The sequence below is a fragment of the Globicephala melas genome, chromosome 15 (genome assembly GCF_963455315.2).
Source record: "Globicephala melas chromosome 15, mGloMel1.2, whole genome shotgun sequence".
Taxonomy (NCBI): Eukaryota; Metazoa; Chordata; class Mammalia; order Artiodactyla; family Delphinidae; genus Globicephala; species Globicephala melas.
The window spans coordinates 30322731-30337906 of NC_083328.1; positions in this window are offsets into that span (position 1 = coordinate 30322731).

Sequence of the window (15176 nt, forward strand, 5' to 3'; positions counted from 1 at the left end):
AGTGCAGTAGACAAGATCGTGGGCTATGTGTGAAGCCACATAGCCAGACATCTTGGCTTGTCACTCTCTGGTAGTGTGATCTCGGGCAAAGTACCTGAACCCACTGAGGCTCACTTTCTCCATCCATAAAATGCGATAAGAACAGAATCTAAGGTTCCCAAAGGGTTATGATGAAGATTAAAATAAATAATGCAAGTACAAAGATTGGCACAAGGTAAGTGCTCCTTAAAATTAGATATGCTTTTAAATATGTTTTAGGTTGTGATTTTCAATAGCTGTTTCTCCAAATACGTGATCTGGTTATGATGTGTCACGAATTTCTCAAGAATTCTGGTTTGTTGGTGCCACTCTTTCTTCTTTTCCAGTCTGTTGCTTTGTATATATTTTCATTTATATCCTCTGTTTCCCTCTCCCTCTCCCTCTCTCTTGTCAATTCATGGGACTTTGGGCCAGAGGAGAGACAGCTGGATGTGCTCATTCCTTACCTTGGTGCTATCCCTTGAAATCCATTATCCAGGGAATCAGAGTCCCACAATGCCTGCTCACCTGAGGATAACCAAATCCCATGCTTAGAAAGTATATCAAGGGCAAGGTACCCATTTTGCAAGTGAGGATATAGAGGCTCAGGAAGGGATGGAACTCCCTTAAGAAAATGCAGCTAATGCAGGAGTCTTAACCTGGGGTCCACAGACCCTCAAGTGTCCTGGGTAAAATTTAGGGCGTCTGTGAACTTGAATGGGAACAAATTAGAAAACGATTTTCAATAACCTCTAGCTGCAAGTTTTTTATTTCCTTCAACTGAATGTAGACAACCAAGAACAACAGTGTTTACCTTATTGGGACTGTGTCACCAAAGGAAACCACAGATATTTTTCCCATCACAATTGTTATAAACATTGCAAAATATTATTTATGCTCAGCACAAGTCTGAAATATTGACAGTTATTAAATCTGCCAGTAGATATACAATATATACACAATAGATACCGTTATTTAATGCACTAACAAAGAAGTATGTGTGTTATTCTATCCCATATTTGTATTTTTTTTAATGTCTTGCCAGCAATAAAATTGGTTCCCTGTGTAATTCTGATTATTTTATTCATTTAAAAAACAAAGTTTTTGAGGAGCGATCTATGTCTTCACCCAACTTCCCTCTGGCCCACCCATGCTCCCCAAAAGGATAAGAGAGCTAATGAATGGCAGAGCTGTGATCCAAATGAGTCTGCCAGAAACTCTGAGCACAAGGCCCCTCCATAGAGTAGGTTGGAGCCCTCTCTATCTCCAGGCACACTCTGTGTTATTCATGCTACACTTACAATCTCCTAGCCTTCCTCTGTATTATCATTCAGGCCAATTAGGAGAGTCGGAGGAAGAGGAGAAAGAAGAGGGAAAAAGCAACAAGAACCCTGATGGTGACCCAGTTCTTCCATATGACTTAGTTCACAAAAACCCCATCTAGTAGGTACAGAGGATCAGAGACACCAAGGGCTTTGTCCAAAGCCACACAGCTAATGAAGAGTAGACCCAGGACTCAAGCCCAGTCTGTTGAACCCTAGACCACTGCCCTGTGTTCCGTCATCCCTAACAGTTATACTCATCTCCGCTAGCCCACGTGGTCTCTTCCCTTAGCAACCACTCTCGCCTCACATAATCGCACCTAAATTATCTTATCTTTATCTTTACCCAAGATAGCTTCTACTGTGTAGTCCTTGTTATTTCAAAACTACACAGAAGTTTTATGGAGAAGTCATAATGTCAAGAGGGTCCTATCTGTGGCACCTGGGCAGGAACCTCCTTTGCTGGCTGGGGAGTGCATCAGTTAGGGTAGGCTAGGTGATGCTGCAGTAACAAATGACCCCAATAGCCCAAAGCCTTGACAATAACAAATATTTGTATCTCATTCATCCTCTCTATACACCATGGCCAGCAGAGAGCTGTGCTCCACATCTCTTCTCTCTGGGACCTAGGCTGCTGGAGCAGCCACAATCTGAGACATGGCTTTGGCAGAGGGAAAAGAGAACATGCCTCTTAAATCTTCTGCTTGGAAATGACTCATGTCACTTCTGCTCCCAGTTCATTGGCCAAAGCAAGTCAAAAGTATGACATCATTGAGGAAGGGAAGCATCATTCTCCTTCAGGGAGAAGGAGTGAATATTCCAGTGAATAATTCAACTAGCATAAGGGAAAAGCCCATAAAAGGTGCTATGTTTTGACTACAATCTAGAAACGTCTGCAGGTTTGACCTCTGATACGTCAATCACATATTTACAAGACTGACACTTTCCTTGTCTAATTGTATGCATCATAGTCTTAACTATCGTTATGATGACAAGTTGCCTTTTAAAATTATTGAAAAGGTACAGCTTTTAGGGAATGTGTTTAGAGGAGAAAGTACTCTCTCCTGTTCCCTTCTCCCTATAGTTCTGGCAATGCCTCCAAGACTGACACTCCTTGGTCATATTTTCTATTACCCAACCACAGCCAAGGACACACAGTAGGTATTCAACACAGACACAGCCCCTTGCTCTGAAATGCTGCTGACCAGTGAAGATTGCTTTCTGCTCAGCCAACACTGGGAACAGAGAGGCAGTCTGCAAACACTCTTCTGAAACCCTGTTCGCTAATGAAGGAACTGTGCTGGGCTAATATTTGTCCCCTCTGAATTTAAATATCATGTAGAGAGAGTGCGGATGTAGCAAGATGGATTAGCAGAAGGAGCTAAGGAGCTGTGTTGCCAGAACGGTTTTCTTCTTTCCCCTTGATTGATGAGAAGGAGGCCAGGCTCACTTTTATCTCAGGCAGGTCATGTTGGAGAAATGTTAATGATGTCACCAGGTGATGGATTTTCTCATACCTTCACTAACTGAAGCGTGCCAGACCTATCAAGCCCTGTGCAGGGTGGATAGCAGAACGAAGAGCTTGACTGCAGGAATGACCCCCTTATAATCAACTTGCTGAGACAACACCATGTAATGGGGTGATGGGGACGCATGATGGGACAGAGCAAGAGTCTTGAAATTGGTGCCCATGAGCCCGATCTAGCCCATAGGGTTATGTGTGTGTGTATGTTAAGCTCACACATAGTTTCTTATTGGTTTTTATTTTTGCTAATTTTTCCCAACATTTTATTATGAAAATTTTCAATGCACAGCAACACTGATGCATTAACATTTTACTAAGCTTGATGTATCACATACGTATCTTTTCATCCATCCCTCCACTCATCCTTTAATCCATCTTATTCTTAGTTCATCTCAAAATAAATTGCAGATATCCATATACTTCCTCCGAAATACTTCGGGATCATTGTCATTAACTAGAGTTCGATATTTGTTAATAGATTTTTGTATACAATTTACATACATTGAAATACACACTTTTTCAAGTGTACATGCACTAGGTTTGGACAAATGCAAGTATCAGTATAATCCAAACCCTATGAAGATATAGAATATTACTACCATGCCTGAAAGGGTACTCACTCCCTTCCCAGTCAATCCCTACCCTCATCGTAGGTTAATTTTGCTTGTTCTAGAATTTCAAATAAATGGACATATGGCAATGTGCTCTTTTATGTCTGCCTTCTTCTACTAAACACGGAGTTGCTGAGATTCATTCACATTTTGTACGTGTATCAGTAATTCTTTCCCTTCCATTGCTGAATCAAATTTGGTTGAATCAATATCTCTGTTTAATGCCCTCTCTACAAGGAATCTTTTAGAACTAAGTATTGAGTTTTAAAGAACATACATTGATTTTTCTAATTTGATGACATCTAAAAATCAGGAGGTTTCACCTAAAAATCTGGATTTCTGGTTCCTTTTGGGAATCTGAAGATTGGGCAACACTAAACTCACCTTCTCCCACGGCAACAATGCTCTGGGCTGAGGGACAGTGCCAACTTTAGATGTGACAGGTGCTCTCTCATTTGCCAGTCTTTACCACTCCCTATCGTCCCCCATCTGGGCAATTTCATTTATGTCACCTGCTTGCCCCTGGAGACATATGATTTTCTGACTCCTATTTATAGTGACCAAGTGCTCCAAAGTGATTATGCAGCAAATTAACGAAGCAGAGAATAAGTGAACAAAGTGTGTTTCATTGGCTGTGTTGTGCCAGAGATCCTGCATTACAGAATGGATAAGAGACCTAGCCTTGGAATCAGTTACACCTGGGTCTAAACCCCTCCTCTATTTTGTATTGTCTCATAAGTTTCACTTCCCTTCACATCCTTCTCATGTAATATGGGGATAAATATGCTAATTTATCAGTTGTTGGAAGAATCAATGGACTAACATATTTCAACTGCTTAGCACCACCAGGATGGTAGTTTATAATCATCTATATTATTGTTATTATCATCAATTGGTCCTCCACAAGAGGGAAAATCAACTCATCTTTCATTGCATCTTTCCAATGCAGCAATTTAAAGCCTCTGAATCCTGAAAGAGTATGATTGTGGCTAATGATGGGGAGGAATGTCCTGATCCTATGCCCTGCTTTCTAATTAGCATCTCAAGCATGATTTTACTCCCAAGTAGAAGCCATCGCAAAAGTCTAGAATGCAGTCAGAAGAGCAGGAACGTCCTTCTGTGTTTTAGAGGACTTGGGACAAAAAGCACTGGAGATTGCCAAAGACCGACTAAGATACCTCAAGGGGTAGAGAGTTACAGAAGAAAAGATCCAGAAATAGACCCCAGTACATACATGATGTTCATATATAATGGCCTCACATTCATATAAGTGGGAGAAAGACAGATTACTCCATAAATGGTAACAACTGGAAAACCATCTGGAGAGATATAAAGTCGAATTCTTATTTCACACCTTTGAGCTAAAACAAATTCCAGATGGAGCCAAGATTTAAACGCAAAATAATAGAACCATTAAAATACTAAAAGAAAACGTGGGCGATCTTTTTATAAACTCTTGATGACCAGAAAACATTAAGGACGACATAAAATTCAAAATCCACATATTTAAAAAGGTATATTGAACAAATACAATAAGCGATTTCTGCCTTTAAAATCCACAAAGTTGAAAAAGATACAACTGGGGAAAACAGTTGTGTGAACCAAAGGAAAAGGCCATTTCCTATATATAAAGAAATTCTAGAAATCAATAAGAAAAAGATGCACAACTCAATAGAAAAATGGACCAAGGATCCTTCATTTGAAAAGAAAATATGAATAGTTCTTAAACATATTAAAATGTGGTCACCCACACTAATTATAAGGTAAACGTAAATTTAAACTATAATAATATATTTTTAACATCTAACTGGCAAAAATCTGAATGTTTGATAATGAATTGTCACTGAGGTTTTGGGAAATAGTCATTTTCACAATTGCTGATGGGAAGATAAATTGATAAACCTCTATGAAGCGCAATTTGCCCCACACCTTTTTTTTTTTTTTTTTTTTTGATACAGGTATATATTGAAAAATGGTTTCCACAGTAAGGTTAGTTAACATCACATAATTACAATTTTTGTTTTGGTGAGAACATTTAAGATCTCCTCTCAGCAACTTTCAACTATACAATTTAATATTGTTAACTATAGTCACCATGCTGTACCTTACATCCCCAGAACTTGTTAATCTCATAACTGGAAGTTTGTACCCTTTGACCAACCTCTCCCCATTTCCCCACCCTCCAACCCCTGGCAACCACCGTTCTACCCTCTGTTTCTATGCAACATGTGGCTTTTTTCTTTTTTAGATTCCACATACAAGTGAAATCCTACAGTATTTGTCTTTGTCAATCTGATTTATTTCACTTAGTATAATGCCCTCAAGGTCCATCCATGTTGTCACAAATGGGTGAATTTCCTTCTTTTCATAGCTGAATAACATTCCATTGTGTGTGTGTGTGTGTGTGTGTGTGTGCGTGTGTGTGTGTGTATCACATTTTCTTTATCCATTTATCCACCAATGGACACTTAGGTTGCTTCCATATCTTCGCTATTGTAAATAATGCTGCAATGAACATGGATGTTCAGATATCTCTTCAAAATAATGACTTCATTTCCTCTGGATATGTACCCAGAAGTGGGATTGCTGAGTCATCTGGTAGTTCTATTTTTAATGTTTTGAGGAACCTCCAGACTATTTTCTATTGTGGCTGAACCAATTTACATTCCCACCAACAGTGGCACAAACTTTTTAAGTTAAAAATGCACATACTATGTGACCCAGCAATTCCACTGGAAAAAGTTATCATATTTGGACTTGCGTGAAATTCTGTAAATACAAAGGTTATTTGCAATATTGCTTGCAATAGTGAAATAGTGAGCATAACCTAAAAACTATAAATAAATCATCAGTAAGATAGATTATGGTATGTGCTTAAAATGGAATACTGCTTTTGTAGCAATATAGAACAGTCTCTAAGATACATTGTTAAAATTGACCAGGAGGGTGGGGCAGGTACAGAACGGTGAATATAGTAAGCTGATGTAGGCGACGGAGGTGGGGGGGAACAGATAGGGCATAATGTATAGGATGGAAGTGCACAGAATATATCTGGAAGGACACACAAGAAACCCAATACCAATAGTTGACTCTGGAGAGGGGAAATGCATTGCTAAGGCAGCATACCCTTTTATATACCACGTGCATGTATCACCTATTCCTTTTTTTTTTTTTTTTTTTTTTTTTTAATTTAAAAGGTAGTGCAGGGAATTCCTTGGCAGTCCAGTTGTTAGGATGCCACTGCCAGGGCCCTGGGTTCTACCCCAGGGCACTAAGATCCCACAAGCTGTGCAGAGCAACAAAAAACAAAATGTAGTTCAGTTGCCATCCCTGGGTCATTTAAAGAGGGATGACTATTTTAGCCAACTACCATAAAGAATAAGCAAGCATCATTAGAATGGTTCCAATAGATTCCTTTATAACTTGGGAATTCTAGGAATTTCCTGAAATACGTCAGCAGTAGCTAATTTAATTGCACTAGAGATGAAGGAAGTATTTCTATTAGATTTGTAGAAGCATAACATGCTTTTGAACTTCAGGTCCCCAAGGCTATTAGCAGATGGCTGAGGGAGGCTCTCTGGATCACCCAGCCCCCTGTCATGGCCTTGGGAACAGGCAGAACTCCCTTCCTCACGGCACTGATGACCACCCAATTCCCAGGGGCCATCTCACACACAGAGATAGAGAACAGAATGTAGTTCTTAACATAAATGGAATTTGGAGCTATTTTCAAAGCTAGAACACATTCACACTGTAATGTGAAGGCATTTTTAGCTTCCAAATGGTACCTGACATTTCAGGGTTTACTATCTGCCAAGCCTTTACATGGATCATCGCTTCTAATTCTCACCAAGAGATGGGGGGGAGGGGTCTGTCATTATTTCCACTCACAGGCGAGGAAACTGAGGCTCAGAGACGTTTGTCCAAGGTCACGATGCAAGACTCAAAACCAGGCAGTCTGACTTCAGAAATCCAGAAAACTCTATACTGCTTTTCTTTTTTTTTTAAATAAATTTATTTATTTATTTTTGGCTCTGTTGGGTCTTCGTTGCTGTGTGCGGGCTTCTAATTGCAGTGGCTTCTCTTGTTGCGGAGCACGGGCTCTAGGCACGTAGACTTCAGTAGTTGTGGCATGTGGGCTCAGTAGTTGTGGCTTGCAGGCTCTAGAGCTCAGGCTCAGTAGTTGTGGCGCACGGGATTAGTTGCTCCGCGGCATGTGGGATCTTCACGGGCCAGGGCTCGAACCCATGTCCCTTTCATTGACAGGTGGATTCTTAACCACTGCGCCACCAGGGAAGCCCCCTTTATACTGCTTTTCAAATCACAAAGCCTCACCTCTCACCAGCCACTCATCCTCCACACACATGAATTTTATGTCTTTTTTTTCTTTCTTTTTGTTGCGCCAGGTCTTAGTTGCAGCAGGTGGGCTCTTTAGTTGCAGCATGTGTGCTCCTTAGTTGCGGCTTGCCAGCTCCTTAGTTGTGGCATGAGAACTCTTAGTTGCAGCAGGCACGTGGGCTCTAGTTCCCTGACTGGGGATTGAGCCCCGGGTCCCCTGCACTGGGAGCTCGGAGTCTTAACTGCTGCACCACCAGGGAAGTCCCTATATATCTTTTGCTGTGCTTCTTCTAGTACACTAGATGGGGTGGTAGACAGAATAATGATCTCCCAAAGATGTCCACACCCTAATTCCCAGAACTGGTGAATATGTCATGTTACATGACAAAGGGGAATTAAAGTAGCAGGTGAAATTAAGGTTGCTAATTAGCTGATCTTGCGAGGGTGTGGGGGGTCTTATCCTGGGTTATCAAGATGGGTCCAATGTAACCACAAAGATCCTTAAATGTGGAAGAGGAGGCAGGAGAGGAGGTCAGAGTTACGTCAATGAAAAAGACTCAGCTGCCCATTGCCGGCTTTGAAGATGGAGGAGGGGCCATGAGGCAAGGGAAGCAGGCAGCCTCTAGAAGGTGGAAAGCAAGAAAACAGATTCTCCCCTAGGGCCTCCAGAAAGAAATGCATCACTACTAAAAACCTTGATTTTGGCCCACGGAGAGCCTTTTCAGACTTCTGATCCCCCCAGCCCCAAACCATAAGATAATAAATTTGTGTTTGGCTCTTGACCACTTGAAATGTGGCTGGTGTGACTTAAAGACTGAATTTTTGTTTAATTTAATTTTAATTAATTTAAAGTCATACAGCCACATGTGGCCCGTGACCATCATGTTGGACAACAAAGCTCTAGGTGACTACAATTATGGGTAGGTACCCCTCCTATAATATGAATCACCCCCTCCTCTCTGTTCTCCTGATGCCACTCAAGTCTCCAAGCAGCAGGGTTAGAGGCAGCCCTGGAAACACAAGAGGGAAAACACAGTGGTCAGGAGCTAATATTCTGTGACAACCACTTCCCTGACGTGTAACCTGGTGTATCAGTCAGGGCTCTCCAGAGAAGCAGAACTGGTAAGATACAGATAGAAATATACAAACGGAAGTTTATTATAAGGAATTGGCTCATGGGATTATGGAGCCTGAGAAGTTCCACGACCTGCCATTTGCAAGCTGGAGCCCCAGGAAAGCGGGTGGTGTAGTTCAAGTCAAAATCCAAAAACCTGAGAACCAGAGAAGCCAGTTGTATAAGTCCCAGTCCGAGTCCAAAGGCCAGAGAATGAGGCTCACCGATGTCCAAGGACAGGAAAAGATGGACGTCCCAGCTCAAGCAGAGAGAGCAGATTCGCCCTTCCTCCGCATTTTTGTTCTATTCAGGTCCTCAACAGATTGGATGATACCCGCCCACATTGGTGAGGGCGATCTTCTTTCTACAGTCTACTGATTCAAATGCTAACCCCTTCCAGAAACACCCTCACAGACACACCCAGAAATAACACATTACCAGCTATCTGAGCATCCCTTAGCCCAGTCAGGTTGACACATAAAATTAGCATCACACCTGGAGCAGATGACTTAACCATCTTAGAATGTGATGGTCCATATAAAGGGCCTTGCACACAGTAGGTTGTCAATCCAGGTTATCCACTGTCAGGAATGTTATAGTTCTCTTTTACGATGCTTTTGTCTTCCACAGTTGGATGGTGGGAGTTCTGATTCATCCTGGTTCCTCTCTCATCTCCACCATCACCTAGCACAATGCCTGGCACACAGTAGGTCCTCAGTTTAAGTGTTTGAAGGGAATTGAACCCATTTAAGTCTCAATACCTTTAAATGATTAATGTTGTATGTGTGGTTTTAGGTATTAAATACTCTGAGAATAAGTGTGCCGGTGGAAAAGATGCTTTCCTGTAGCTAAAAGAGGCTGGATCGAGTGTGCTGGGGGGAGAGGTAATTTCAAAGGCACCTAGAAACTCTCCTTCTCCCTTTACCATCACCCCCACTCCAAAAGTTACCTCTCCTACAAGCCCATGCCTGTAATAGCTTTACCCCCCAAAAAAATGATTTAAGGTTTTTATTCCACAAAGATTAAAAATACCAAAGAAGGGATGAATTGACTTAAATTCACACTTGACAGGGAAGCATAAAGTTGGCAGGAACCTTACAGGTTGTTCAGCAATTCTGAACCTTGCAGCAGGTTAGAATCTCCAGAGCAATTCTAGAAATTACTAATGGAATCAGAATCCCTGGGGGTAGGGCTGGCATCCATATTTCTAAAGCTCCCAGGGGACCCGAATATGACACCTGGGAATGAGGACCACTGGATTGTCCTTTTTTTTTTTTTCTTGAGGGAAAATTTATCTAACATAAAATAATGAACCATTTGAAAGGGAACAATTCAAAGGCTTTTAGTACATTCACAGTGTTTTGCAAGCAACACCTCTATGTATATAGTTCCAAGACATTTTTCATCACCCCGAAAAGAAGCCCAGATCCATTAAGCAGGCACCCCCATCACCCTCTTCCCCCAACCCCTGGAATCACTAATCTATGCTCTGTCTCTGTGGATTTACTTATTCTGGACACTTCATAGAAATGGAATGACACAACCTGTGACCTTTTGTGTCCGGCTTCTTCACATAACATCTTGTCAAGGTTCATCCATGTTGTCACACGCATCAGTACTTTATTCCTTTCAATGTTTGAATGATATCGCATTGTACGGATGGACCACGTCTGTCTATCCATTCATCTGTCAATCGATATGTGGGTTGTTTCCAGTCATCTCCTTTTAAAGATGGGGACGTGAGGCCCAGAGGGGAGAGGGGCTTGCCTGAGTCACACTGCTCTGGGAGGCAGATCAAGGCTCAGACCCTCATCTCTGGAGGCACTGTCAAGGTCACCTCCAACTACACTGCCCCCCCGCTCCCAAGTGAGTGTGTCAGAAGGCCATCTGTGTGTGCTCTGAGAGGCGCTCCAGCTGCCCCCCGGCTTCCCCGCAGGGAGGATCCGGAGGAAGGGCAGCAGGGGTGGGGAAGGGGAAGAGAGGCAGGCGTGGCCCCCACTCCCGCTCTTTGTTTCTCTGTCCCCTGCCCTGGGTTGGCTCACGTAGCTCCTCTGCGTCAGGCTGGAGCCCCCCGGGCCTGAGATAAGATCTTCAGAGTGACTAGTGCATTTGGGGGGTGGTCCAGGGTGTGAGGCGGGAAGGAGAGGAGCCCAGGAAAAGTGCATTAAGAAGCAGGTCATTGCTGTGGGCACCTGGGGTCCACACCTGGCCGGCCACACTGAGCAGTGGTGTAGGAGACACCTCTGAGTTGCCCCACCTGACATGAGAAGACCCTGGAGTGTTTAGCCTCCAATCCCCATTCATCATTCTCCCTGGGGCTTTACCTCCTTGACACTGGTGCCTCACATGGGGGGCTGAGAGCCAGGCCCCAGGCAGAGAGCTACAGGTGCCGAGGTGGGCACAGGAACAGAGTAGGTGACAGGGGAAGTGATGGGTACTGATAATGTGTGCTCTCCCCTCTAGTTTCCCATCTGTAAAATGGGTCTTAAAGGGAGATAGCACATAAAGCACAGAGGCAACCCTCAACAAGGGTTCAATACTTGTTCTCCTCACATTCACCCCCATTTACTCAGCAAACGTTTATTGAGCACCTACTATGTGCCAGGCATCTTACTAGAGGCTCTGGATGCAGAGAGAGCTCACAGGGTGTCTTAGTCCATTTGGGCTGCTGTAACCCAATACCATAGACAGTGTGGCTGAAATAACAAACATATATTGCTCACCGTTCTGGAGGCTGGGAAGTCTGAGATCAAGGCTCAAGCAGATCTGGTCTCTCGTGAGGTATTCTTCCTGGTTTGCACTGGCTGTTTTTTCATTGTATCCCCACGTGGTGGAGAGAGAGAGAACTAACTCTCTTCCTCTTCTTATCAAGACACTAACTCCATCATGGGGCCTCTACCCTCATGACCTAATCACCTTCCAAAGGCCCCACCTCCCAATACTATCACATTAGAGCTTCAACATATGAGTTTGTGGGGGACGGGGGGTGGGTCACAGGCAGTGGGTCTACAGAAGAGGTAATCCCTGCTCATCCCAACAACTTCCTTCTCAACGTCCTCTCTGAGCCAGTCGCTAAGAGGAATGGAAGCCACAGTTCCTTCACCCAGATCCACAGATCACTGCCAATCTCAGCTCAACTGTTCTGATGGTCCACGGGCCCCTCACTCTCCCCCCAAAACCTCTGAAAGTTAATTCAGGGCAGATGGGAACGGTCAGGCTTCAGCCATTTTCAATCTTGGAAAGCTCCAAAAATAGCTAAACTCTAATGCATATTTCAGGTTAGACTTGTTTATTTTCCCTTTCTGAGCCAGCAAGCTAATTTCCCCAGAGGGGGAAGGAAAGAAAAGGCTGCTTTCAGAAAACAGAAAAATCAGCTTTAGCTTCTCCCTTGATTGCCTGTGGGGAGATGCCTCTTGTGCCCCCCATCTCAGTGCTCTCAAAGAGGCCCAGAGAGCATGGTCTTTCTTCTCTGTGGGCAAGAGGTTGGAAAACACCCAATCCCGAAGCCCAGTGGGTGCATGACTCTGGGCACAGATCTCCAGACCTCCTCAGCTTGCAAAGGGAGAAGCAGGAGGCAGCAGCTAAATGCCAGCCTTGGTCCTTTCTCAATAGCCAGACTGGGGAAAAAATAATAATTACTGTGCTTAAATTCCAAAGTGAGGAAGGACCCTGGTAGACCAGGTGTCTGCACAGATAGAGCCAAGGATGGAGTGATGATGAGTTGGTCTTGGGCATAGTATTAGCAGAAAAATCTACTGTTTGGATGTGTTACTAACACAGAAGCTCGACTATATTCAACCAGAATGGAAGTGGTGAAAATACAAGCAAGAACCCTCGATTTCTCCATCTATTAACTGTTAGCAATTTGTGAATCACCTGAAGGCAGAGAGGGTTGTAGGCCCAGACATCTGCACAGACTTTCCTTCTGCTAGAGGAGCTACTGGGATAAGGACTACCCTGCCGAGCCCCCCAGGCCCTTCCACCGTGAGGCCATTTATGGCAATGATGGAAACCTCATTCTCCTATAAGTGTTTCATGACTCCAGAACATCAAAAATGACATGCAGAACTTGGCTCCAGAAAGAACAAGACAGTGAGAAAGTTATCAGGCAGCGGTCCTTACCTTGGGGCTTCATAAAGACTTGGGGTGGTGGGCAGTCGCTGTCTCTCTCTCCCACCTGCAGAAAATCAAGAAGCTAAACTCAACATCCAGGACATGCATAAAGAAGAGGATTCAATGATCTAGGCAGTCTGGCCAAATCATCACCTTTGAGATCAGCTCAAACCACCACACAACTTTTTCCTTCAGTCTCTTGAAATTCACAAGGGTGATAAAGTGACCAAGGCCACTAGGATCTCGAGCTGTCTTTCTGTTTTCTAGAGACACTCTGGAAAGCATGACCTCTGAGAAGAAGCGTTCCAGAACCTTAAGGATAGGAGCAAAAGCCAGGGTAGTCTGACCCTAAATGGATTGCTCCTTTTTTTTTTTTTTTTTTTTTGTTTTGCGGTACGTGGGCCTCCCACTGCCGCGGCCCCTCTCGTTGCGGAGAACAGGCTCCAGACGCGCAGGCTCAGCGGCCATGGCTCACGGGCCCAGCCGTTCTGCGGCATGTGGGATCTTCCCGGACCGGGGCACAAACCCGTATCCCCTGCACCGGCAGGCGGACTCTCAACCACTGCGCCACCAGGGAAGCCCGGATTGTTCCTTTTTGAATTCATATTATCAGACATACACTACGTGCCTGACTGTACTAGTCACATCCACATGTGCTGATTCCACACGGGAGGTATTAGCATTCCACTCTTGGCCAAACCTTGTAAGTTAGGTAGATTTTGTATTTTTAGTCTTAATTTACATATGAAGAAAATTAGGCTCGGCAAGTTCAAATGACCTGTCCAAAGTTACTTAGGTAATATGTGATGGGGTCAGTGTTTGAATCCATATCCAAACTTCAATGAACACTTTCCACTTCACGGCTCTAGAAGACATGGAAATTCCATGAAAATCACAGAGCCATGCTTGATGTGTTCCCACAAAGCCATTTCTTTTATACTTCTGCTCATGATTGCTGGGTGCCAAAAGAAAGAATTTGCTCTTCTTTCTCTTGTCTCTCCTCTGCCTGAAAAACTCATTTGCATTAGGTCTTAAACAATGCAGTTGGCTCATTCTCTTAGGCAACAGTGGAGGATAGGGACTAGCTTTTTCTGGAACCTGACAATGTCTAAATCAAAACTTTTCCTCCAGTAACAGGCAGTCAGGGTGGACCTTGTCCAATTCTTTTTTACTTCCAGGACAGTTGGTGTCTGTTCCTCCCACCCTGCTTTTCTAAACAACTTCCTCTTGGAGAAGGGATGACACATATGCACGTGCACTCTTTCCTCCTTTGCCCATGGCAGACATTTCTAATCAATCTTGACATTCCATTTCACTGATCCTCACCTCGACCTCAATCTTCTCTGTTAAGTTCCAGGCATCCACTACCAACACAAAGGAATTGACTTTCCATCCTTTTTCTTTTTTTTTTTTTAGTTTTTTCATTTTTTATTTTGAAATAGGTTTGAACTTACAGAGAAGTTGCAAGAATAATACTGTTTCTCATACACTCTTTATACAGATTCATCAGTTTTTACTATTTCTCCACATGATTCAGCATTCTCATTCTCTACACACACACATACACTTTTTCTGAACCATCTGAGAATACATTATCATGTAACTTTATCCCTTAATACTATAGTGTGTACTTCCTAAAAACAAGGACTTTAACCTCTGTAACCACCATACACTTATCAAATTCAGGAAATTTGACTGTGTTACTTTAATCTACAGTCCAGTCCATCCTTTTTCTACAGCAATGTTCCATCTAATGGTGTTTCCAAACCACCCTTTTGCACTGGAAAGATAATACCATACCTCACCCCATCAATCTGCTGAATGCCGGGCTCATTTTAGAAAAGCCACTTCCTATAATAGAATCTGAGTGTGGAGTACTCTGTTAAACCATTTAACCTGACACGTATTAATTAAATACGAACAGAATTTGTCCCGACCTGAATTCATAACAAGTTCATTCCATGTGACTTCACCTAAATGTTCAAATTTCCTATGAGAATTTGAGGAGAATTTCAAAACATCTCGTGAGATAAAGGCCATTTTGCCAAGGGCATTTTGAAAGCAAGTGTACCAATTATGGGTTAAACTAAAAGTGTGAGTCTGAATCTCCCCACCACACAGGTCTGCACGGAGCA